Below are 12,454 nucleotides of genomic sequence, written 5' to 3' on the forward strand. Positions count from 1 at the left end.
ATACAATGGGGAATAAAATATTCATTGAACAAGAAGGCATCTCTGCAATTTTGGGATTCAGGAAAGGAGGGGAAGGTCAAGTGGAACAAATATGCTGCTCATGATTTGGTAGCTTGCAAGAGATCTGCAAATTATCAAGAGGTTTTCTTTCCTCTTTTCCCAAGCTCTTTCTCACTATTTTGTTCAGAGCGAGATAATTATCCATTGCTGTTTTCCATACGCTCTGCAAATCCCTGCTGAGATTGCTACAGATGGAACAGGATGGACTCTACCAAAGTAGTCAGAGAATTTCCCATAAGGGAGGCCAAGATGTCGTTTCCTGGGACCAAAAGTTCAGTGCTCCCCTTATTTATTCTTCCCCAGCAGGCTTCTCTGCAGTTCACCTGGCAAATGCAATTTTCCTCCTTAGATCCAGTCTCAATGTACTCACAAGTGACACTCTAAAAATGGCATGCCACATATAATTGCCTGTGTCAGTTGCCAATTGATTTTGTAAGTGACCAGTCAGTTTCTTTGACTTGGACTCAGAATAAATGCTACCAAGGTTACTGGTTGATTTCTCCTTAGTGGTTACATATTGTATCACCATCAGGTCTGAGTTATCAGACCCAAGTATGAGTGACAATAGAAGATGCAAAACCGTGTAGAAGGAAAACAATATCTAAGGGATTTTGACAGATGGGCAGAACATTGCAATAAGTATCTGGGAAGAGATATAAAATCAAGCATGGTACATGTTTCCAGACATTTTGCTGAATTGTGTGTCAGGAATAACCAAATCCAGTAGACTGGGAGCTAGTAGAACACCTTTCTCAAGGTTCTGAGATATTAGTATAATTAGTGAAACAGGAATGAAGGTAAATGTCAGAAGTGGAATATTAATATTGGTTTGGAGATAAGGTGAATCAAAAAGTTCCATATCTGGTCCAATTATCACAACAGAACCTGTGCTGCTATAATACATTTTGCACCTAGGACTTCGGGGAGACTTTGGATTTTGTGTGCATATTGATGACTGTTAGCTTTGAAGAAGGACAAGGGATAAAACTTTTAGGAATTAGGATGTATCTGATAGACACAGGCCAATGGGAATTGCAAATAGGTGTCCTGAAGCTATAGGAAGATGGGTGAACATGTGTGTATAGTTCAGAGATTTGCAAATATGAGCATGCCACAGATCTTCTGGAGGCCTTGTTAACACTGAATGCTGAGACCCACCCGATAAGTTTCTCATTTAGTGTTCTGGTGCTTGAAAATTTGCATTTTCAACACATTTCCACATGATGCTGATGCCCATGTTTCAGTGCCCACACACTGGTAGTTTCTGGGGTAGATCAATGCCATTTCTTCATTATTGGAGCAACAGAACAGAGATTCCATTCTGGTTTCTGGTTCAAAGTTATACCACAACCATGTGCTTTTCTCTTCTCCTACCTGAGAGGACCATGAAATGATAGTAAAATAATAAGCCCCAAATACAGAAAATAATCTGAAATTTCTAGAAGAAATATATGTATACCATTCAAGAAAGAGGTTGCATGCCTGTTGATAGACAAAATAGGAAATACCAGATTAAGAAATATAGGAGGACTTTGCAGCTAAGGGAGATTATATTTTAAAATTATCCTTGAAGATTTCCACACTCAAAGTTAGCAGGAAAATGGAAGGGTACTTAAAAGGGTGGTGAAGTGTGTGATGAGGGTGATTTCATGAAATGTTACCTACTGAATGATTATACCAATTGTATTCCCCTAATCTAACATCTGGTCCTCACAATGCAGGATAAGATCTACATGTAGATTGGCAATTGATTTTAATTAGGAAAGCATAACCAAAGACCACCAGATAGTTGACAAAAACAGTAACAGATACAAGAGATAACAGAGATAAGAGACCAATTGACTCTGAAAGAAACAGAGATAGTTCTGGAAATAGGATAAAAGAAACCTATAGTTGGAATCCTCAGTGGTGAGATGATATTGAGTATAACACAATAACAGAAAAATATGGAAAAAAAAAGAAGGAAGACCTCCAGGGATTAAATGTGATTGCCAATGTATAATTTCAAGTAGAAGTTTTAGAAAATAAAGTCCAGGAGAATTCTCAGAATAGAGCAAAACTTGTAGAAAATGTGAGAAAAGATCAGCAATCCAATTTATCCATTTGGATAGTAGGAAGTCTAGAAAAAGAATAGAAAATAAAGGGGAAGAAGTAAAAATATACTGAAAGTGCATTTCTTCTTTTTTTTTTCTTGTGGTGCTGAAAATTGAACCAAGGGTCTTCTGCATGCAAGGCAAGCACTCTACCAACTGAGGTATACCCCAGCCTGTGAAAGTGTGTTTCTTAAAGTGGAAAAAAGAAATTTTACCTATGTTGAAGAAATCTGGTGAATATGAAATAAATGATGGAAAAAGACAAATTCAAGGAAATAAAATTTCAGGACACAGAAGGGACAAGAAGATCCGAAAGGCTTCTAAGACATGGATGGGAGTTTACCTGCCAAAAATATGAGATCATATTTCTTTTGAGTGATCTGGAATGTAAGAGACAATGGAAAATAAAATATAAGGGAGACCTTTTTAATGTAAAAGGTTATACCCTGCCAAGAAGATTAAAGGGTAGAGTGAGATAAGTTTTAATTGGAGTTAGGGAAATAATCTGTAGAAAAAATAAAAATTAAATGTTATATATTTTTTTCTTTCTGGCGATTAGAGCTGATTGATATGTGTATGTGTGTGGCAAAGGGTGGAGGAATTGTTTTTTATTATAAATCCTTCAGTTACTTTATTTTTTAACTAAGTGCATGCATTACTTGTTCCAATGTAAAAAGGAATAAATAAAATTCAAAGGTCTTTTGCCACTAAAATGGGGCTGCAACTTTAAGATAACATGCATGATGAACACACAAATTTTATTATGAATTCTTCCATTAAGGAAACATTGGCTGAAATAACTGCCTGTTGTAGAAAAATATCTTAAGAATTATAGTGCAGAACTACCTGTTTATATCAGCAAAAACAGTCCTTTTCCAAGTCTGTTAAGCCCAGCTTCTTAGCAGTATAGGAAATCAGGAGAGAGACTTGAGAGACTTGATTTACATTCCATCAAAAGTGGGCTCAAGGCTTAGTATAATTTTGAGAATTCATAAACATACAAATGAAAAAGTGAAAATATTCTAATATTGAATGCTGTTACTTCAAAGGAAATCATAAATCAATAAATTAACTTTTGAAAAAATATCTGGAAAATAAGATAATATCTCATTCTAAGATCAAATTGTATATATGCAGAAAGATGAAGCATATTGCTTAGTAACTAGTATGGTTTTAGCAAAAGCAAGCACTATCAAATCTAATTTCTTCTTTGAGACAGATAGGTGTAGTAAATGAAAAAGAGGTAGTAATAATCTCAGTTGACTAAAAGAAAGCTCATAGATATTGAGGAGAACACTGTGTATGCCAGATAGTTGTAAACTGGTAACCATTTTCTTAAAGAATATAATTCAGGGGCTTATCATTGCACCACTATCTTTAACCCTAGGGAAATTAAATGTGATCCTTGAATGGTAAGTTGAGGATAAGTTGTTTGACACCCTCATGAGTAATGAAGTAGAAGTTGATTCTTAAAAAAAGCAAGTGAAGGTAACCTAAGCAGACGGTAAGATTAACCAAAAACCTTAGACGAGGTCTATATATAACCTCATCCATTGGAAAGTTCTGTCCTAACTAACTTTGACCAATTTAACTCATTTGTTTTATTTATAAATTAAATGGGTGAGCACAATAACCATTGAATTGGCACATGTAGGCACAAATGTCAGAAATTAAAGCTGGCACATTAAAGTAGTAATTGGAGGAAAGGATGACTAAGGAGGGAATAAAATAGGCCCCAAGAAGCAGACCAGGGAACATCTGTCTTCATATAAGGAAAAAAAGGACATGATTCCAACAAGTTACAAACTGACCACAATATTGGGAGGTAGCTTTAGCCCTTTCCATGTGCTTAACAGAGTGCTGTGAAATTCATTACTTATGAAGAATAAAGGATGGTTAAGACATGAATAGAGTTCTTGTGGAAAAAAAAAACTATGAGAATGGGATGAAGAAGGTGTAGTTCTTCAGAAAAAAACATACCTGAAGGTTTCAAATTGGTTTTCAGGAACAGGATGAGATTTTTGATGAATCCTGGATCTTCTTTGCTACTAAGGACAAAACAGTATGAAGTAGTTAAGATTTACAAGGATGCTCCAGCTATTATTGCCAACATATAATAGACACCAGCTGAGCCTCTTCTAATGTTTGAACAATATGGCAGACAATGTTCCCAGTGACAATTAATTCAGGATTGCTTACAAATAAATTGGTAATGTTCAGTTTGTTATTATATTAATCGGGCTTCTCCAGATAAATAGTATAAATGAATAATATATATGTATGTATATATTAATAGATAAGATAGAGATATAAGTTATTGGATCATACAATTATGGAGGTTGACAAGTTCTAAGATCTGGAGTCAGTAAGCCGAAAATACTGGAGACTAAATGGTGTATTTAAATTCAGATGCCACCAGTCTTGATATCCAGAAAGAGTTGATGTTTCTGTTTGAATCTAAAGTCAAGAAAGAACCACTATCCCAACTCAAAGCAGTCAGGCAGCAGGAACTCCCTCTTAGTCATTTTCTTCTATTCAGGTCTTCAATTGATCGGATGAGGCTCACCCACATTAGTAACATTTTCTTCTTACTTAAATGCAAGATTAAGATGGAGTAATTATTGAAAATAGCAATTGATATTTCTATTAGGAAATATTGGAAACAACTGGATTAATGTTCACACAATAATGCTTCATAAAAACATTTTATGAAACATGAGGCTCTAGATAAGTGTTAGTGGCATATAATGATGTTATAAAAGTAGGTCAAATTATTTCCTGGCTTAGTATAAGGAGTTTGAAGTCATCTACTGAAATAGATTAATACAAAAAGCAAGTCAATAATAACATCAAAAATGAACACAGATAGAGAATGATATAAAAATCAATCATAACATTAAATATGAATTAAAAGGTCAACAGCTACTTTAAAATAAAAAACCAAAATGAAACATAAGAAACTAATGTGTATTTACATACAAAATTATAAAATAATCTAAGGTCTCAATGCAGAATGTTAGAATGAGGGTTGTTATTTTAGTATTACAGAAAGTAAAATTGACCATCACAGTAAAAGATAGTAACCAAAAGCAAAATATTTAACTCGTGTAATAACTATTGTGCCACAAACTTCTAAGAAACAAAATAAAAAATCAAGCTGCTATAAGGACAGAATTGTGATTGTCATCAGATAATATGACTCTGCTTCCATTTAAATTTCCTCTTTGATTCTCATATATATCTGATTTCCTATCACTGACATTGCACACCCAAATACACCTCAGCATGGTATCATGCCTTTAGTCTAAGCTTGGTTCCCAGGAACCTTGCTCATAATTGGTCTGTGTCTACTCTCAGAATAGGACAAACAAATACAATGAAGACTTGATCTAGAAATAACATTATTCAACAATGCAAAAAAGAAAAAAAAATTTTATGGGGTAGAATAATATAATTTCTTTTAAGTCTACCTTAACATTTTGCAGGAAATAACTACATATTTTTACACAGACACTAGATCTACATTTTAAGACTAGTAAACATTTTAAAAGTTGTAAAATAGGTCACCCCATTGTAATAGAATACTATCTGAGTAATTCCCAAATTAGGGAGGAGCTCCAATACAATGATAGCAATAAAAATGAGAATATAGCATCAAAAATGATGTTTCAGCCAAGAATAAATAGCGTTAAATTTCTTTCTCTGAATGTGCATAGTAAAATAAAAATAAGAAATTCAAAAAAGTTTAAGTGTACATCAATGAGATAAAAACAATGAAGTAAAACAAAAAGGGAAAAATGGAGAGGGAGAGATGATGAATTCCATTTTTAACATACTGAGCTCAAAAAACCTGCTGAATATCTTGTTTACAGATATCAAATGGGAAAATTGTTCCTTCAGTTATACATGAACTATTGTTTGAAAGCATTTTTGTGTCTGGCACTGAATATGAAATGGTCTGTATCCTCAAAAATATTATTATAGACAAACAATGGACAGGTATAAACAATGCGATGCTAAAAATGTCTTTATTTTATACAGACCTGCAGCTTGTTGTTGTGTTCAGTGAAAGAAATTTGCAGTGTGGTATGGGGACAACAGGAATTCATCTGGTTTTAGAAATGGTCTTGACATCTGTTAATCATTAGTCTAATGTGTAGTGGCTACAGAAACTGTGGCAAATGAGTCTATTAGAAACACCCAAATTAGACAATCTGTTGAGAACAAGGGGATTTTACAATTGGTTTGTTTGTCTCACATTGGCAGGGCAGATCTCTGGTTATTGTCTAAGGGGTCTGGGATGAGACATAATCCTGTGGAGAGGTGACAGTTAAGAAAGTTTCAAAGATTCCCATGGTCTTAGTTTGGATTCTCCCAAATCAGACCATGAGACAAAGCTATATGTACATGTAGTTTATTTGTGAAATAATTTTTATATTATGGTGATTATGTAGAACTTACATATACACAATATGGATTTGGTGACTATTTTGGGGGAAGATCTTTAACAAACTTTTCAACATTTGCTCTACAGGTACTAGTTGTAATGAATTATAATAGCATTATACTATTTTCATATTTCTCTTATTTGTGATTTTATTAATTTTTTTTAATCAAGTCAATGATGTATTCCTTTTGTCAATTTTGATCATGAGTTATCACTAGTTATCAATCCTGTTAATAATTTGTTTGGTTAATATCATAGGACAGTCTAAGCAGATGATTGACTTCATTTAATGAAAATATTCCCTTTTATAGATATACCTTTAGTTTTTCTTTTCTTTGCAAAGGGCTATTTCCAACATTTCTAATGTTTTGTCTAATGAGGGCTTTTTCAAAGGACAGTTCCAAACGTCTCTCTTTTTAAAGGAATAGCTATGTTTTCCCTATGATTTCTTAGATTTAAATACAATCTGTGGATATTTAATTTTTAGTGTGAACTAATATGTTTTCTTGCATAACTTAACTCTTTGGTATCTACTAAGATAATTACAGAATTCTTTACATTTTAGTATGTAATGAACAATAGGGAATGACTGGGTTTGTTAATGTATCGATTCAACAAATATTTCCTGAGATCTCTTGTCAGTTCTGGTGGGAATGCACTGGTAAACAAAGCAGATTATGTCCTTGCCCTTGTCTGACTTAATTTTAACTGAGATGATAGTCAAAATAAAAAAAATGATTTTAACTGAATAATAAATTCTGAATACTAAAATCATATTTGAAATTCCGGATCTATGGCAAGGAATAAAATATTAACAGTGGGTCTGTAACATGGTTCTATTCATGTGGGGGGATGTTGGAACTGGGTTTGATCTCAATGAGACCTCCGTATACTGAGAATTTACTAACTAGAAGAGAAACTCTTCCATTTTGCCTATTTATCTAAGGAGTTCTTTTCTCAGCACGTAGTTGATCTATTTGGATTATTTATTGCAACTCTTCAGTTTATGGATTAGTGGCTAACTGAAGAATGGACATTAGCCTAACAGAGCTTCTGGTTAGATGACTAGCAAAATATAAAACCAAGAGAGCCCCAAACCAGTGGAATTCCTGGGCTAACTTTTACCACTCACAGTTAGTCCTCATTATTCACACCTCAAATGTAACTTGCAATGGATAAGAGATTAGGAAGTCACAGATCATATATCTGGGCCATCCCAGATACCACAGTTCACTTGTTGAGACTCCTTTTGGGTATCCTTTGGTAATCATTGGCAAATTATTAGGGGAAAGCAATCTGATGCAGGAAATGCAGATTTGGGGGCAGGGGTTTTCTCCACACTAATTGATTCAAGAATTTGGGGAGTGAGTCTTAGGAATATGCACTCTATCAAATTGTCCAGGTGATTCTTATGCACATCAAAGTTTGAGAGGCACTACAGAGGAAAATTAAAATCTCTTTATTTAAATGGGATACTTTAATGATGTGGTATGTATGAAGTGTACAAATATTAATTTCACATTGATATATAAATGAAAGACACTCTGAAGATATAATGAATAATCTATTTGCAATAATTTTCAGTGATTTTGGTATATAACAGTTTGCATGGAATTTGTTATAGCATATGATAAAACACTATGGGAAAATGAAGAAAACATGTAAAAATAAGGTGGTACATTACAAACTACAGGAGAGATGGCAATTTTCTAAGCTACATTATAGACAATATAACCTAGTAACTTTATAGGGTAATTCACAAATTTTGAAATAAATAATAATGATTTTCACTTGGAAGAAAACATGACTAATAATACTAATGAACATTTTTAAAAATAAAAATGTAATGATGGTGGATGGTCCCCCCAAATTTAATAATAAGTGTATTCAAATTTCAAAACATTCTAAATAGATAGTTACAATAACTGACTATTGATTTAGATATAAAGCCATTGAATGGCAGGGTAGAATAGAGCATCTTGAAAAATATTCTAATTACTATGATTATTAGCACAAGGGAAAGATTCTGAACCAGGACAAGAATTGTGGTTATTGTCATGACTCTGTCATGCTTTGATGTAATTTTGGGTCTTTTATTTCATCTTTCTGAGTCGTTTCAGTTTCTTCACTTGTAAAATGGAATATTTTTGCCTTATCTATCACAAAGAGCTGTTGATATTATATGAGATTATGTGACATGCTTAATAAACCATATTAAATATACAATCTGTAACTTGATAGAATTATACATGTGAAAACTAGAAACAACTGAATTATGGATAAGAACACAAATTTAACACATTTTGTTGGAAAAACTGTAAGCCAACATAGAGACACATTAATGTAAACTCAAGCAAAACTTCAAACCATATATATGCAATAAATTTCAGTTATAATGGAGAGTTAACATAAAAAGAACACAAAATAGTAGAAAATACATAGCATATTTCCATGGTATTCATAGAGGAAATGCATTCTGATTATTTAAGAAATGTAGATTTTGATTATGGATCAACTTAAATTTATAAAAGTAAATCACTTTTGCCATTCAAAATGTAATATAGTCCACACCAAAAGGGGAGGAATTGAATAGGGTGGAGGAATCTCAGTATGTGCCCAAAATATCTGCTGAATTTTCTCACCATTCTAATCTTTATAAACTTTCATACAATTCTCCTGGTTAATAAATGGATATGAATAGCCAGTTTATATAAGAGGAAATCATCCCCTTTAAAAATGTTCAGCTTTATTAGTAGCTCCAGTGCAAATTGAAATATTTCAGGAACATTATATATTCACGAACTAGTAAAAGAAAAACAATGATATAACCAATATTAGTGGAGTATGGAAAAAATATGCATTTAAAAGATAATATGCACATTTCTTTGTATTTTAATATATTTGAAATCAGGATGTCTCTTATAATAGATGATATCTTAACATTGAGTCAGCACTGAAATGGCAATATTTTAAACTTTCAAAGTGGTAGAGAAAGGGCTGAGATTGTGGCTCAGTGGTAGAGTGCTTGCCTAGCATGCATGAGGCACTGGGTTCAATTCTCAGCACCACATATCAATCAATCAATCAATAAAATTGAGGTCCATCAATAACTAAAAGAATATTATTAAAACAGTGGTATAGAAAACAATGGTGTGTCTTACTGCTGATGGTAGCTTACATTTGACTAAGTACAGTAGGCATTAATAACTGTGCTTTTCATTGATTTTACTTGTGGGAGCAGCCCAGACACCTATTACAAATTTCATGACTCTTCAACCTAGTATACATACTATAGGGAACATATTCAAATGTAAAAAACTCAAAATAAAAAGAAATGAATTATGTGAAATTTGGATAAAAATATCCATTAGTTTGTGAAGGACAAATAATCTATGCTATATAAATACAGAGAATTATGCACACATATTAAAATGGCAAGCATTTATATCATGTTCCATGGAAATGTATTTTTTAATCATTCAAACTAATGAATATCAAAAATAATATAAACATTAGTTTAAAACCAGCAAATATAATTTAAATGTATAAGATGATGAGATTGACAGTGTTGGAAAAATGTAGTATTCATAATAATTTTTTCCTGTCCAGTTAATTGAGTTCATAAAAATGCACTTTTTAACAGCTCTAGAGATGCCAGGCTCTTTCTTTTAATATATCCATGAAGATTTTTTTTAATCCAGAAAAAGTATTATTTGAATCTTCTGTTTTCCTCTGGAGAACAACTCTTCAATTTAGAAGCTAATATAGAAACAAATTTCAAAATTTAAAACATGTTGCAAAATGCTATGTTCTACTAACATCCTAAGTTTGTATTTTCCTTTGTTTCAGATTTTGAAATATTTCCTTGATTAAATAATTAAAGTTGAACTCTTTTCTTCCCAATGTAGCTGGTCTAAGAGCTTCATATCTCTAAATAATATTTTTGGATCTGAAGCAAATGAAAGAATTTACCATTTTGGGGGACAGTTTTGGTACCATGATTTAGAGCCCTAATAGATTCTCCAGAATCATCCATGGTGGTCATTTCCACGTCTGGAGTACCATAGGTCAAAGATAATTTGACTGGATTAATTCTTACAAATTCTGAAAATAAATATGCTGATTACTAAAATAGTATAATTTCTTTAGAAGGCTTGTATTGAACTGGACCTATTATCTACAGATAGTTCATAATAAGATGAGTTATTTGTTCATATTTGGTAAGTCTCAGAAATTAAAATTTAAAAATAGTAACATAATTAGAGCAAAAGAATCTTAGTGAATGACTTTATGATGTTTTAGTAAACCATGCTGATTTGCTTCAAAGGTGTATACATGTATGTGGGTGTGTGTGCATGTGTGCATTTGTGGTTCCTATAGCACTTAATGCTCATCTGAAAAATAGTGATATTTACTGATGGATCAGGTAATGTTAGGCCCAGCTATCCACATATATACTTATGTATGTATGTATACGCACACCTCAGAGGGAGAATCTGGTAATACTTATCACATGTTAAAAGTCATTAACTATTTAACGGAAGCAGTTCTTCTTAAATCAAAGAATGTGCTAGTAGTTTAGCCATCTTAATGCTAGCATTGGGCCACTCTGAAGGATATCTCTGTGTTTACTTGATACCTTGTACTGCTGTAATTTGGGAGACAGGGATGCTGATGACTGGCTGTAGATATTTGTTATTCATCTATCTGTACTTTCTAATAGCATTTGCTGTCTTTACTTTGCTTTTAACTAGATACTGAGCTAACTTCTAGGGATAAACATGAACATGACCAAGACCTGGTCCTGCCATTGAGGAGTTCATATATGCAAGGGGCAAACAGATGATGTCAATGTAGTGCAATAAGAAGTGTTTATGGAGGCAAGAACCAAGTATAGTGCATACACAGACAAGGGAATAAACATGGACTGATAGGAACCACTTTTACAAACACAAGGACAGCATCATTTTCAGTTCTCTTGATTTTCCCACTGATTTTGTCTCATGAGACATCGTTGTCCTCTCAAAATATTGCCCTGATTTTGTTCTATCTAGATCTGGAGTTCAAAGTTAAAGTTGGGTTAAAAGTCTTAAAGTTTCCTGTGTGAGTACTCTTGCCTTAAGTTTATTCTATTTTGTTGCCCTATTCAGTGAACTCTTTGAGGGCAATGATTTTAAAATTTGTATTTGTGGTTCCTATAGCACTTAATGTTCTTCAGACAAATACTAATATTTATTGATAACTCAAGTAATTTTAGGCCCAGATGTGCATTTCTACCAGAAATAAGGAGCTTTCTCTGCTTGTTGTAGGAATTGTTATATTGTATATGGATGATGAATATAGCCATGCAATTTTCTCATTCTGAAACATTGAATATTATTTGATACAATCTGCTACTGAGTCAGAATATCAGAAATTCAGTTTGCTTTACAAAATTGTTTTTTCAGAGTTCACTCCCAAGAATGTTGCAGTGCTCATCTTTTCTCAGTAAATTGATTCAACAACTGAAGACATTGGTTTACATGTCACTTCTAATGAACTATTTTTTTGTTTCTAATTGTCTAATTGATATGTTGTGGAATAAGTGAAAGTTTCATATCAGATAAGTGGATGATGACACATAATGGGGGGAGGGGACAAGAATGTAGGAAGGGGGGACTGTATAGAGGGAAAAGAGGGTTGGGAGGGGTGGGGGAAGGAAAAAATAACAGAATGAATCAAACACCATTACCCTGTGTAAATGTATGATTACACAAATGGTATGCTGTTACTCTGTGTACAACCAGAGAAACAACATGTATCCCATTTATTTACAATAAAAATAAAAAAGAAGTAAATATCGTAAAGAATATAT

General features: G+C 33.0%; 1 protein-coding gene across 1 annotated transcript in view; it reads left to right on the forward strand.

The window, feature by feature from the left end:
* LOC306651154 (uncharacterized protein) overlaps nt 1-12,454 on the forward strand; it is a gene marked incomplete at its 5' end in the record, with an annotated part of 1,066,319 nt that overhangs the window by 270,339 nt on the left and 783,526 nt on the right. Inside the window, one exon of the mRNA XM_079123650.1 lies at nt 12,048-12,087. The remainder of the gene's footprint in view (nt 1-12,047; nt 12,088-12,454) is intronic.

Source organism: Sciurus vulgaris, assembly GCF_902686455.1.
Source record: "Sciurus vulgaris genome assembly, chromosome: X".
In the NCBI taxonomy this organism is placed as follows: domain Eukaryota; kingdom Metazoa; phylum Chordata; class Mammalia; order Rodentia; family Sciuridae; genus Sciurus; species Sciurus vulgaris.